Genomic DNA, 13997 nt, shown 5'->3' on the forward strand with positions numbered 1-13997 from the left:
TATTATGGGCACATAGTCCTCCATACAGTATTATGGGCACCACACAGTCCTCCATACCGTACCTCCATATAGTATTATGGGCGCCACATAATGCTCCATACAATATTATGGGTACCACATAGTCCTCCATATAGTATTATGGGCACCACATAGTCCTCCTTACAGTATTATGGGCACCACCTAGTGCTCCATACAGCATTATGGGCACTACATGGTGCTCCATACAGTATTATGGGCACTACATAGTCCTCCATGCAGTATTATGGGCACTACATATTGCTCCATACAGTATTATGGGCCCATATATCGCTCCATACATTATAATGGGCCCCATATAATGTTCCATACATTATAATGGGCCCCATATAATGTTCCATATAGTATAATGGGCCACATATAATGCTCCATACAGTATATAATGGCCCTATATATTGCTCCATACAGTATATAATGGCCCCATATATTGCTCCATAGAGTATATAATGGCCCCATATATTGCTCCATACAGTATATAAGGGCCCCATATATTTTGCTCCATACAGTATAATGGACCCATATATTGCTCCATACAGTACATAATGGACCCATATATTGCTCCATACAGCATAATGGCCCCATATTTTGCTCTATACAGTATATAATGGCCCCATATATTTCTCCATACAGTATAATTGCTCGATACAGTATATAATGGACCCGTATATTCCTCCATTCATAAAAAAATAAAAATAATCAAATACTCACCTCTCCTTGTTCCCCCCTGCTCCGGTGTCCTCAGCGTCTTCTGACTCTCTGCATTGCTCAGCACAGAGGGCGCGCTGTAGTGACGTCATTGCGCCCTCTGCCCTGAGACGTCACAGAAAGTCAGAAAACGCTGAGGAGGCCAGAGCAGCGAGGAACAAGAAGTGGGGAGTATTTTAGGGGGATGGGGCCTGGTGCCAGCACTGACACTGGGCACCCCCGGCTCACGAGCCCATAGCGTGCTGGTGTTCCCAGCGGCAACTGGGCCCCAGCACTTGCCTTGGTGTGCCGGGTGGTGACGCCGGCCCTGGCACATCAGGTCGTTTTTACATAGAAATTAATATGCTCGTTCTTTTGAGCGATTTTTTAGCACTTTTTTAGGGAAATTTTGGAGTGGGCCCACCTGAAAAAGACGTCTTGTGCAGACTCCATGAGAGTATGTGCACACTAAGGCTGCGTGCCCACTATGCATTTTTCAAGCGTTTTTGCTGCGGAATTTCCGCAGCGAAAACGCTTAAAAACGCTAGGTAATACGTGCCCCATGGTCCCCAATGATAATCCGCATGTGCTGTGCACATGCTGCGAAAATTTCCGCTGCGGATTATCATTGCGGAAAAATACGCAGCATGTCCATTAATTTTGCGGACACGCAGCATAATTGCCGCCATTGACTTGCATTGAAACGCTTCATATCCGCATCACTACATGTGCACACGCGGATATGAAGCGATTCAATGTGCGGATGGTACCCAGGTCTGGAGAAGATGAGACTCTCCTCCAGACTCGGGTACCATGGTACCTGTAAAAAAAAAAAAGAATTTAAAATAAAAAATAAAGATTATACTTGTCCCCCGGTCTCCATAGCGTTGCGTGCGGTGTGTTGGGCGGCTCGTGGTGGTGTGAGGACCTGACAGGACGTCATTGAGTCATGTGACAGATCACGCGACCCTGATGTCGGCGGTCGCGTGACCTGTCACATGACTCAATGACGTCATCGCAGGTCCTTCACACCACCGCGAGACACCAGGGAGACCGGACGGAGCGGAGAAGGAGACCGGGGGCCATCGGAAGGTAAGTATAATCTTTATTTTTTATTTTTCACCATTCTTAATCTTTTTTTTTAGCTATTAATTGGACACACTATATAAATCCATGCCAGTTGCATGGATTTATATAGTGTGACCAAGTTGTCAAGCACTTTCCAAGTGATACTAAAATCGATTGGAAAAGCGCTTGATAACCCGCATGCAGAAATGCATGCAAAAACGCTTGACAAACGTTTCTACCTGGTGGGAAAAACGCATGTAAAATCCGCATGCGTTTTTCCTGCCAGGGAGAAGCGGAAAAAATCTGCAGTATTTCTGCATCGTGGGCACATAGCCTTAGTCTATTTTCTGAGTTTTTGCATCGGAAACGGCACAAACTCCAACTTTTTGAGGCGTTTTGTGGAGGATTTGGAGAGTTTCAACTCAGTTTCTGCTCCAAAAATGTGCGAACATACCCTAAGGCCTCATTCAGACATCGGTTTTTACAGTAGTGTTCTGTCCGTGTTTTTCATGGATAGAAGACGTACCCATTATAATCTATAGGACTGTTCACATGTCCTTGTTTTTTTCCAGAACATCCACAGAAAAATTATGGAGACATGACCATTTTTACTGAGTCACGAATCAAAATTCCCCATACAAGTCTATGGGTCACTAAAAATCTCAGACAGTGCATGGATGATATCCAAGTGCTGCCTGTATTTAAAGGGACACAGAACAGCACAGAATAACTGTTCAAACCAAGCACAGGCACCTGCTTGGTTTCCATCTATTTCCACCCTTTTCTGGCTCTATGAAGCTAGAGCTGTCAATCAAAGAAGAGTTGGGTGGAGATTGCGCAAAAACAAGTAGGTGGGAACGTGTAGTTAAAGGGAAGGTGTCAGGATTTTTACTTTTGCATCAATAATTATTAGTTATATAATTAATTATTTTTAATACAAAATTAAATGCACTACTTTAACTTTACTTTATAAATTATTTTTTCTGCAGCCACTGGGGGCTGCCATTTGCTGATGTGCGTGTACCTGAGCATGACACTTAGGGTTCGCTCACATCTGCGTGTAAAATCGGCGAGTGCAATGTGAGAAAAAAATCTCATTGCACTTGCACCAATGTTATTAAATCAGGCACTGTTCATCTGTGAGTATTTCCTCACCTGGAATTGGGGTAAGGAAAAAAATTGCATCATGCTTCGTATGACAACGTAAAACAGCCGAGACTCACTAATGCAAGTCAATGCGTGCAAGCAAAAAACGGCACAGCACACAGACTATGCTTGTGCCGTCAGATTTTTACCCATCTCATAGCAGACCCGATATTTTATCAGCCAAGTACAGTAAATTCACAGTGTTAACCATCAGAATAGAAAATTAGATAGATATACAGATAGAAAGATGTCAGTGAGATATATAATTAGTGCAGTGTGTGTGTAGTTTACTGTACATGTATTTAGCTAATAAATATAAAATTAAATGAAAAAAATGGCGTGGAGTCCCCCTTACTTTTAATAATCAGCTGATGGAAAGCAGACAGCTGTGAGCTGGTGTTATTATTCTGGGAAGGAGTCAATAAACATGAAGCTTTCCAGGCTATTAATTTCAGCTCACAGTTGTCTGCTTAGCCTTTACTGGATATTAAAAAGGGGGGACCCAAAAAAATGATGTGGGATCCCTCCTGTTTTTAATAACCAGAAAAGGCTAAGCAGACAGCTGCAGGCTGATATTAATAGGCTGGGAAGGGGCCATGGATATTGGCCCCCTCCCAGTCTAATAACACCAGCCCTCAGCCACCCCAGAAATGGCGCATCCATTAGATGCGTCAATTCTGGCGCTTAGCCTTCGGTCTTCCCGATTGAGAACCGACAGTAATTTCTCCCACTGCAAGCGGTGACGTTAGTAAGGTTACCACAGTTAATTGACTGTGAACTGTGATAACCTTACTGACGTCACCGCTCGTCAAAGCAGCCAGATTCACACGCTACTCTGAGTGTGTTCCGGCGACCGCGCTGAGCTGTCACATTACTGATGTCATCGCTCAGCACAGCCTCTGGATGTAACAGAGTCGGGATGGTCGTTGGACCTCCTTGTTATGGATTTACAGCGGACCCCTTTGGATTATTTTATTTTTTAATGGTATTAAATGGGTAAAAGCGGGGTCAGGGAGTACTTTTTTACAATTAAAGGACTTTTCTCTGTGTGTGTTTATTTCTTTTGACTATGGGGTTAGTAATGAGGTTGTCTTATAGACGCCTCTCCATTACTAACCCCTGGGCTTGATGTCAGCGGACATTGCACAGCTGGCATCAACCCCAAAAACTATTACCACAATTGCCAATACACCAGGACAATCGGGAAGAGCCGAGGTTAAGAGCCAGAATTGGTGCATCTAATGGAGGCGCCATTTCTGGGGCGGCTGAGTTGAGAAAAAAAACGCATGACACTCGCCAACTGTTCTAGCTGAGAATCTCAGAGATTCTATCTACGCAGATGTGAGCAAACCCTTAGGGCACTTTCAGACATCAGTGATTCTCAGTCTGATTTTGGATCGCAAAGCACGCACTGGCTTTGTGTGAAAGCTTCATATATTTCTATAAGGCTGTGACACTCGGGTCAGGAGATGCGCGGCCAGACGGTGCATTGTGATCCGAGATTGGACCGATGATCACGGACGTCTGAAAGAGTCCTTACACATCTCAAATACAGCAGCCCCTGTACATAGGAGACTGCGGTCACTGTCCCACCACATTTCCTGCATTGTGGCTGCCTCCAGCTGTGAGCTGGGCACACCCCCTGGGCTGTCCAGGTCACAGCTGTGGGAGGAGATGGGCACCATTTTTTTGACACCCACAGCTGTGCTGCGAGCTTCATTTTCCCCCTGTCGCAACCCACAGTGCTCAGTGCGAGAAGTCCGGGATGAGGTGAGTATCGGCAGCAGTTAGCGCAGTCTGACAGTAGTCGTACGATACCAGGGTGCTGATCACTGCTTCACGCTGCAGCCATGGTCAGAGTGTAGCGGTGTCCGAGAACACCACAAAGCTGGATTCAAGTACGGCACAGCAGACGAGGGGGCAGAAACAAAACACCGGCTTTATTGTGTAAAAAGGGATTATTTGCTGAAAGATAAAAACAACAGCGTTTACAATGATAATATTAATGACAATAGAAATAGAAGAAATAGCTGAAGCGTATCATAAAACTATGCTCCAGCTATGGCAATGAAAGTTCAGTACAAACAGTACAAACCAAGTTTCACAAAGTACCCTTGGCTAATTCTCTATCTGGCTTTCTGCTAATCGGGCCACGCTGCTACAGTGTCCTAGCCAGTAGTGTAGCTACCGGGGGGGGGGGGGGGGCAGAGGGGGCCCCGTGCTCTGAGGGGGCCCACCTGGAGCTACACTATTGTAACTGTAGCGGCGTAAGCAGCATGCCGCTACAGTTACACTCCGGGCAGAGCAGGGAGACTCAATATCCCTGAACTGCCTGGCGGCCGCTATGGGGCCCTTGAACAGGAGGGGGGCCCCCGGTGCCAGCATCTGGCCCCCCCACCATTCACCGCAACCGCAAGCCTAGTGACGCTCCCTCTCCCATCAGTCTCCATAGCGTCCTCTGTGTCTGACGTCACTGACGTCATCACTTGGCGCCCGCTGTCCTGAACATGTGTGCGGGCCGGGCGCTCAGAGCAGCGGGGGAACCAGGAGGAGAGAGAGTATTGTGCTTATTTATTTTTTCTTATGGGGGGATTATGCTACAAACTGCCTATTGGGGTGGGAAAATTGTAGCATCAGCGTCTCTGCCTCCTACCGGGCAGAGATGCCGTTCCCCTCACCGCCGCGGTCCTGTTCCGGCGTCTTCCTGCTCCCCTGCTGCTGTGGCACGCACCGCGCACAGCTTCCCGGGCACTGTGCTTAGGAGCAGGGGAGCAGGAAGACGCCGGACCAGGAACGCGGCGGTGAGGAGAACGGCGTCTCTGCCCGGCAGGAGGCAGAGACGCCGATGCTACAGTACCCCCCCCTTTATGCCCTCTCTTCTTTAGGCCCGTGAGAAATTTTTTAAGAAGATGAGGGGCATGACTGTTCTCCTTGGATTCCCAAGACCACTCCTCTGGGCCAAACCCCTTCCAGTCCACAAGAAAGAAAGTCTTTCCACTTACCCTCTTGGTCGCCAAAATGTTTTCTACCTCAAAGACGTACTCAGCGGAGACTGGAGCTGGAGCCGTACCTGGATTGTCAGAGAAAGAATTAAGGACAAGAGGTTTGAGGAGGGATACATGAGAGGGATATCTGCTGTACCAGCCTGCTTATCTACCCGGTCCACCCGTCAGCCTTCCTGCCATGCTCATCCGCTGTACCGGTCAGCTCCTGTCATCTGACCAGTGGGAGTCACCTGCTTTCACACAAGGTCGGTCCCAGAGTGGCACCTGGTCCACCTGCCCGGTCCATCCCTGGTTCACGGAGTCGACTGAGCCGCCGTGTGACCTGGGTCGGTCCGAGTAGGCACTTAGTTACGCCCCTCTGGTCCCTCCTTGCACCTCAGCACAGAGGTTCCACCACCCGGACCCGTAACAGAAATTATGCTACAGACTGCCTATTGGGGGGGGGGTCGGGGGATTATGCTAGAGACTGCCTATAGGGGGGTGGGGGGGTTATGCTATAGACTGCCTATTGGGGGAGGTCGGGGGATTATGCTAGAGACTGCCTGTGGGGGGGTGGGGGGATTATGCTACAGACTGCCTGTGGGGGGATTATGCCTGTGGAAGGTCCTTAAAGATGATTTCAGGGAATTAGGCTGCAAGCTGAAAGGAAGGACCTCCAAGGTGGTATTCCTTGAAATACTGCCTGTATCATGTGCCACGCCAGAGAGGCAATGGGAGATAAGGGAGATAAGTGGCTCAAGAATTGGTGTAGGAAGAAGGGGTTTGGGTTTCTGGAGAACTGGGCCGACTTCTCAGTTGGCTACAGGTTCTACGCTAGGGATGGGCTGCACCTCAATGGGGAGGGTGCAGCTGCGCTGGGGGAGAAAATGGCTAGAAGATTGGAGGAGTGTTTCAACTAGGGATTGTGGGGGAGGGTATTCATTTTATAGGTGGGGAAGATAGTGCAGATAGTGGGCACAAATAAAGAAATTGGGGGTGGGGTTAGAACAGTCAATATAGTTAGAAGGAATAGAGGTACAGAGAGATACATAAAATGCATGTACACTAATGCCAGAAGCCTCACCAACAAAATGGAGGAGTTAGAATTAATTTTGTTGGAAAATAATTATGACATGGTGGGGATATCTGAGACATGGCTGGATGAGGCAGTTTATTTACAGGGCTATAGTCTGTTCAGAAATGACCGTATAAACAAGCGAGGGGGGAGGGTGTTTATATGTAAAATCATTATTAAAACCCAACTTGCGTGAGAATATATGTGAATCTAATAGAAATTTAGAGTCCCTGTGGGTGGAGATAAGGGGAGGGGGAAAAAATAATAAATTACTGATAGGGGTTTGTTATAAGTCTCCAAAAATAATGGAAGCAGCGGAGAATATCCTCATAAAGCAACTAGATAAAGTGGCGACTCAAGGAGAAGTCATTATTATGGGGGACTTCAACTACCCTGAAATACATTGGGGAACAGAAACCTGTAGTTCCAGCAAAGGTAATAGGTTTTTGACAACTATGAGAGACAATTACCTTTCACAACTGGTTCAGGACCCAACAAGAAGGGGGGTACTGCTAGACCTAATATTAACCAATAGGCCAGACCGCATATCAAATATACGAGTTGGGGGTCACTTGGGTAATAGTGATCACAAAATAATAACCTTTCATGTATCCTTTAATAAGATGCGTAGTAGAGGGGTTACAGGGACACTAAGCTTCAGGAAGGCAAATTTCCAACGGTTGAGAGAAGATCTACATGTAAGCCATAATCATCAACATTAACAGAAATAAACACTTGAAATAGATCACTCTGTGTGTAATGACTCTACACTGTGTGCAGAATTATTAGGCAAGTTGTATTTTAGAGGATTATTTTTATTATTGATCAACAACTATGTTCTCAATCAACCGAAAAGACTCATAAATATCCAAGCTTAATATTTTTGGAAGTTGGAGTGTTTTTTTTTTTAGATTAGGCTATTTTAGGAGGATATCTGTTTGTGCAGATAACTATTACTGTGCAGAATTATTAGGCAACTTAATAAAAAACAAATATAATCCCATCTCACTTGTTTATTTTCACCAGGTAAACCAATATCAGTGCACAAAATTTAGAAATAAACATTTCTGACATACAAAAACAAAAACAAAAAAAATTTGTGATCAACATAGCCATCTTTCTTTATGATGACACTCAACAGCCTTCCATCCATAGATTCTATCAGTTGCTTGATCTGTTTTTGATCAACATTGCGTGCAGCAGCCACCACAGCCTCCCAGACACTGTTCCGAGAGGTGTACTGTTTTCCCTCCCTGTAGATCTCACATTTTATGATGGACCACAGGTTCTCTATGGGGTTCAGATCAGGTGAACAAGGGGGCCATGTCATTATTTTTTCTTCTTTTAGACCTTTACTGGTCAGCCACGATGTGGAGTAGTTGAATGCATGTGATGGAGCATTGTCCTGCATGAAAATCATGTTTTTCTTGAACGATACCGACTTCTTCCTGTACCACTGCTTGAAGAAGTTGTCTTCCAGAAACTGGCAGTAGGTCTGGGAGTTGAGCTTCACTCCAGCCTCAACCCGAAAAGGTCCCACAAGTTCATCTTTGATGATACCAGCCCATATCAGTACCCCACCTCCACCTTGCTGGCGTCTGAGTCAGAGTGGAGCTCTGCCCTTTACTGATCCAGCCTCTGGCCCATCTATCTGGCCCATCAAGAGTCACTCTCATTTCATCAGTCCATAAAACCTTTGAAAAATCAGTCTTAAGATATTTCTTGGCCCATTCTTGACGTTTTATCTTATGTTTCTTGTTCAAAGGTGGTCGTTTTTCAGCCTTCCTTACCTTGGCCATGTCCCTGAGTATCGCACACCTTGTGCTTTTTGATGCTCCAGTAACGTTGCCGCTCTGAAATATGGCAAAACTGGTGGCGAATGGCATCTTGGCAGCTTCACACTTGATTTTCCTCAATTCATGGGCAGTTATTTTGCGCCTTTTTTGGCCAACACGCTTCTTGCAACCCTGTTGGCTATTTGCCATGAAACGCTTGATTGTTCGGTGATCACGCTTCAAAAGTTTGGAAATTTCAAGATTGCTGCATCCCTCTGCAAGACATCTCACAATTTTGGACTTTTCAGAGCCCGTCAAATCTCTCTTCTGATCCATTTTGCCAAAGGAAAGGAAGTTGCCTAATAATTAAGCACACCTTAAATAGGGTGTTGATGTCATTAGTCAAGACCCCTCCTCATTACAGAGATGCACATCACCAGATTTACTTAATTGGTAGTTTGGCTCTCAAGCCTATGCAGCTTGGAGTAGGACAACATGTATAAAAAGTATGATGTGATCAAAATACTCATTTGCCTAATAATTCGTCACACAGTGTATATAATATATGAGTTTCACTTTTTGTATTGAAGAACTGAAATAAATTAACTTTTTGATGATATTCTAATTTAGTGAGATGCACCTGTAGCTGAGCCGGATGAGTTACACTTTAGTTCTTTCTCCTGTATATTGGATCTCTTTCTCTCTGCAGGTCAGGCAAGTTTTGTTTCACTTTCAATGATGATAGATGGCTGACACTCTGTGTTATCTATTACCTCAGATCATCAGTCTTCAGGGAAGCTGTTGTAGAGAAGCGATGCAGCTCTTTACTTTTGGACACGGATCCCAACAACAAATTTTGCAAGAGTCCGAACTTTATCTTTCCCCAGGGAATATCCTCTTATTGTCTTTCCTTATCAGGACACCAGCAAATGTCCTGTAAGGGCCCCGTCACACTAAGCGATGCAGCAGCGATCCCGACAACGATACGACCTGTCAGGGATCGTTGCTGCATCGCTAATACATCGCTGGTGAGCTGTCAAACAGGCAGGCTCACCAGCGATCAGGGGAGCAGCGATATCGTGGAAAGAATCGTTCCACGATGTCCTGCTCCCGTTACCAGCCTGCTGCAAGCAGGAGCAGGCTGGTAACTATGGTAAACATCGGGTTACTAAGTGCGCGTGTGCCCCTAGTAACCCGCTGTTTACCATTGATACCACTCTGCTACGGTGCGCGGGAGCCTCCGCGCACCGTAGCAGAGTGGTATCCATGGTAAACAGCGGGTTACTAAGTGCGCGCGTGCCCCTAGTAACACGATGTTTACCATAGTTACCAGCCAGATCGTTGGTCCCGCTGGTCACACACAGCGATGTGTGCTGGCCAGCGGGAGGCCAACGACCAAAAAATGGTCCAGGACACTTTGCAACGATCAGCGACCTCACAGCAGGGGCCTGATCGTTGCAAAGTGTCACACACAGCGACATCGCTGGTGAGGTCACTGGTGAGTCACCAAAACCGTGACTCAGCAGCGATATCGCTAGCGATATCGCTATGTGAGACGGGGGCTTAAGTTACCTCAGACACAGACAAGGTCTCTCTCACTTCCTGGTTCTCATCCCTTCAACAGCACACACCAAAACAACAGGGGGTAAGGCGACTAGTCCAAAAGCAATAACCAGACAGGAACATGGTCTCTTAAAGCCACAGTGTCATTCAATGTCCAGTAGGGGCTGACCCCCTACAAGAGCACAGCAGATTAATCATCGCACTACTTCACTTTGATCACTGATACAACTCTGCTATGTCACTGTAAGTCTCTGAAGGAGGCCTGACATAGCAGAGTCGTGTATCTAATGCCCATCATCTGTGATACCCCCCAGAGCCATATATCTAATGCCCCTCATCTGTGATAACCACCAGCGCGGTGTATCTAATCCCATCATGCGTGACAGACATTACACCTCTGCTCCCCTAGAAGTGGACGGAGCGGTGTCATACATTACACCCTTGCTCTCCTAGAAGTGAACGGAGCGGGGTCACCCATTATACCACGGCTCCCATAGAAGCAGACACAGCGGTGTCACACAATAAACCACGGCTCCCATAGAAGTGGACAGAGGAGCGGAGTCCCACATTACACCACTGCTCCCCTAGAAATGGATGGAGCGGTGTCACACATTACACCACTTCTCTCATAGATGTGGATGGAGTGGTGGCAGACATTACACCACTGCTCTCCTAGAAGTGGACAGAGCGGTGTTACACATTACACCACTACTCCCATTAAAGTGGACAGAACGGTGTTACACATTAAATCACTGCTCCCCTAGAAGTGGACGGAGCGGTGTCACACATTAATCACTGCTCTAATAGAAGTGGATGGAGCGGGGTCAAACAGTACTCCACTGCTCCCATAGAAGTGGAGGGAGCAGTGGCACACATTACACCACTGCTCCCCTAGAAGTGGACGGAGCGGTGTCACACATTAATCACTGCCCCAATAGAAGTGGATGGAGCGGGGGTCAAATAGTACTCCTCTTCTCCCATAGAAGTGGACGGGCGGGGGGGTCACACATTACTCCATTGCTCCCATAGAAGTGGACGGAGCGGTGTCAAACATTACATACTGCATATCTAATCCATAGCTCCCAAATGTCCTGGATTAGGCGGGACTGTACCGATTTGAGGGCTCAGTCCCGCATCCCGTCACGTCTCAGCTGTTCTCCTGGCTTCTAAAGTTGACGCGCCCCCTGGGACATATTCCTTTTTGAGGGGAATACCCGGCACCGGATCAGATGGGGGGTTGTAGTCTCCGAGCGGCTGTGACCCGGCCCGTGCCCAGGGCGTCAAGCTCAGTGTTATGTGGCAGTCCTACAGATGTCATTAAGAGTTCTTTTGTGTCGACTACGCCACCCGTTGTGATGCGGTCACTGTGGCCGCCGCTGCAGCAGGGTCCGCTGAGGCTGATGGTGCAGGTGCAGCTTGAGATGGTATAACCCCCAACGGGTGGGGTATAGCCTCAGGGGGGACAGGTGCAGAGGATGGGGGTTGTGGTGGTGCAGTGCAGACGGCAGTGAAGACAGAGTCGGGTTGTGCAGTTAAGGGTGTTTACTTACTGCAGATGTTGTACTGGTCACTCCAGCTTTGAGTGACCACCCGAGCCGTGCTGCGTCCACCAGGTCCTGGATCCAGCCAACCCCCAAACAAGTCCGGAGCGTGGCCCTGAGCTCTCCTTCTGTCCCGTTCTCTGGCCGTCCCCACCAGTGATCCACCTAGGTCCAGCTCCCTCGGGCCTTCTGTTGGGACACCCTTGGCCTTGGGTTCCCTGACCCTTCATGTGGTGTGCCTTCGGGGTGGATGTGGTGGGTGACCGTGGCAAACGCTGCCCACGGTCTCCGGTCTCTGGCTGGGGAATGTTTTTACCCCCACCAGCTTGGGTTCCGGTACCCTGTTGCCGACTCTTCACCCGGGGTTTTAATTTGGGATCTTAGAGTCCTGTTCTTCTGTGCCTCTGGGTCTCTCTCTCTCCTCTCTCACTCTGGGTCTTTCCTTCTCCTCTGCTCGCTGACTTGTTCTCTGCATCTGACCCTGTTCTTAGTTGGTGCCCACCTTATATACACCCTCTATGTGTGAGCTCAGGTGACCAGCACCCAATGAGCTCCTAACTTTACCCAGGCTGCTCCCCCTATCTGCCCCTACACTACTTGGGATGTACCACCCCCCTCCCACTCCAGCCAGGAACAGACTCGGTCGTACCTGCACATTTCTAAGTGGGAGTACCGTCGGTCTGCTCCTCGGAAATGGGATGTGTGTAGTGCATGCAGCCTACCGAGCTCAGTTCCACACTCCATCCTTACCCGGGAGTGGAATATCACACCTCTGGGTTGAGGTGCAATACCCCTGTAGCAGCCGAATCCTCAGGGTGCTACATACTCACCTCTCCAACGTTTTTATCGCTCCTGTACCTCCTCCTCCGCGGAGGGGGGCTGCTCTCTGCTCAGTGCATAAATTAAATTATATCTTCACTTCTCTCTGGGGATCAGGTCTCTTGTGATCAGAAGTACATAGGAGAATTTAGTTATCTTGACCTCTAATGCAGGCAATGAACACAGAAGAAGCTTATACATATCCATAGAAATACTTTGTGTATAACAATGTATTTTTATGGTGCCTGTATAGAGGTGAAGAAAAAGATTTTTTTGTTTCTATAAAAGTAATAAAAATAATAAGCAATTACAAAGAAAAGAATTCTGAAATGCTGAGGGCGTGTTCACACGTAGCATAAATGCTGCATTCTTTCTTCTGCTTTTTTTCTGTAGGTGTTCACACCAGATGACGCAATACCAATCTTCTCTGATTATTGTGTGTTTTCTGCGTTTCTTTTATGCGTTTCCCCTTATTTGATGCAATTTCGGTGCAGATGTGAATCCGCGTTTTTTAATAGTACAGAAACTGCATTTTTTTCTTCATGTGTTTCTTTCAGAAGCCTATAGAGAAAAAAAGCACCAAAACCGCAGAGTTCAGCCGCGTCTTTAGACCACAGAGGGCGGAGATTTAATGGAATCACATACACTTTGCTTCGAAATTTAGACCTTGTTCACATGTAGCATAAATGCGGCATATTTTCTGCTGCTTTTTTGCGCAAAAATTCTGCTGTGTTTAACTGTCCAAGCAAAGTGGATGTGATTTCATGAAAAAAGGCACCAAAAATGCATCAAATAAGGGGGAGAAGATTGTTATTGCGTAGTTTGGTGCGGACATCTGCTGAAAACAAATAGTATTTCTGCAACGTGTGAACTCGCCCTTACAGACACAAAAAAGTCATATGTCATGTAGTGAAGCTACATAAAGATGAGAAAGTTCTGGCGGCTCCGACTGTGAATGAAGGAACAAAAAATAATCCACAGGTCCCAACTAGAGAGGAGCAGGAGGCACAGATGACGTCGCACTGCCCCGGGTGATCAAAAGCCGCCGGGGACACCGGAAGATAAGAGACTCGCGGCCTCCTGTCCAGCCGCCCAGTACCACTCATCTGGACGCTGGACCAGAGACCCGTGAATTGATCCGCTCATCTCTAGTCCCAACTGTCCCGGACACAGCGGATAGTCCTGGATTTGGGTCTACGCCCTGCAGTCTCAAGCGTCTGCTGAGTCCCTCACTGCCAGAGCCCCTCTGACAACTCTTCCTGCCGGGGGATAAAGATAATGGTAAATGGCTGTGGATTGGGGTGTG

The sequence above is a fragment of the Phyllobates terribilis genome, unplaced genomic scaffold (genome assembly GCF_046119375.1).
Source record: "Phyllobates terribilis strain yellow unplaced genomic scaffold, ASM4611937v1 Scaffold_10__3_contigs__length_209671492, whole genome shotgun sequence".
NCBI classification, from domain to species: Eukaryota; Metazoa; Chordata; class Amphibia; order Anura; family Dendrobatidae; genus Phyllobates; species Phyllobates terribilis.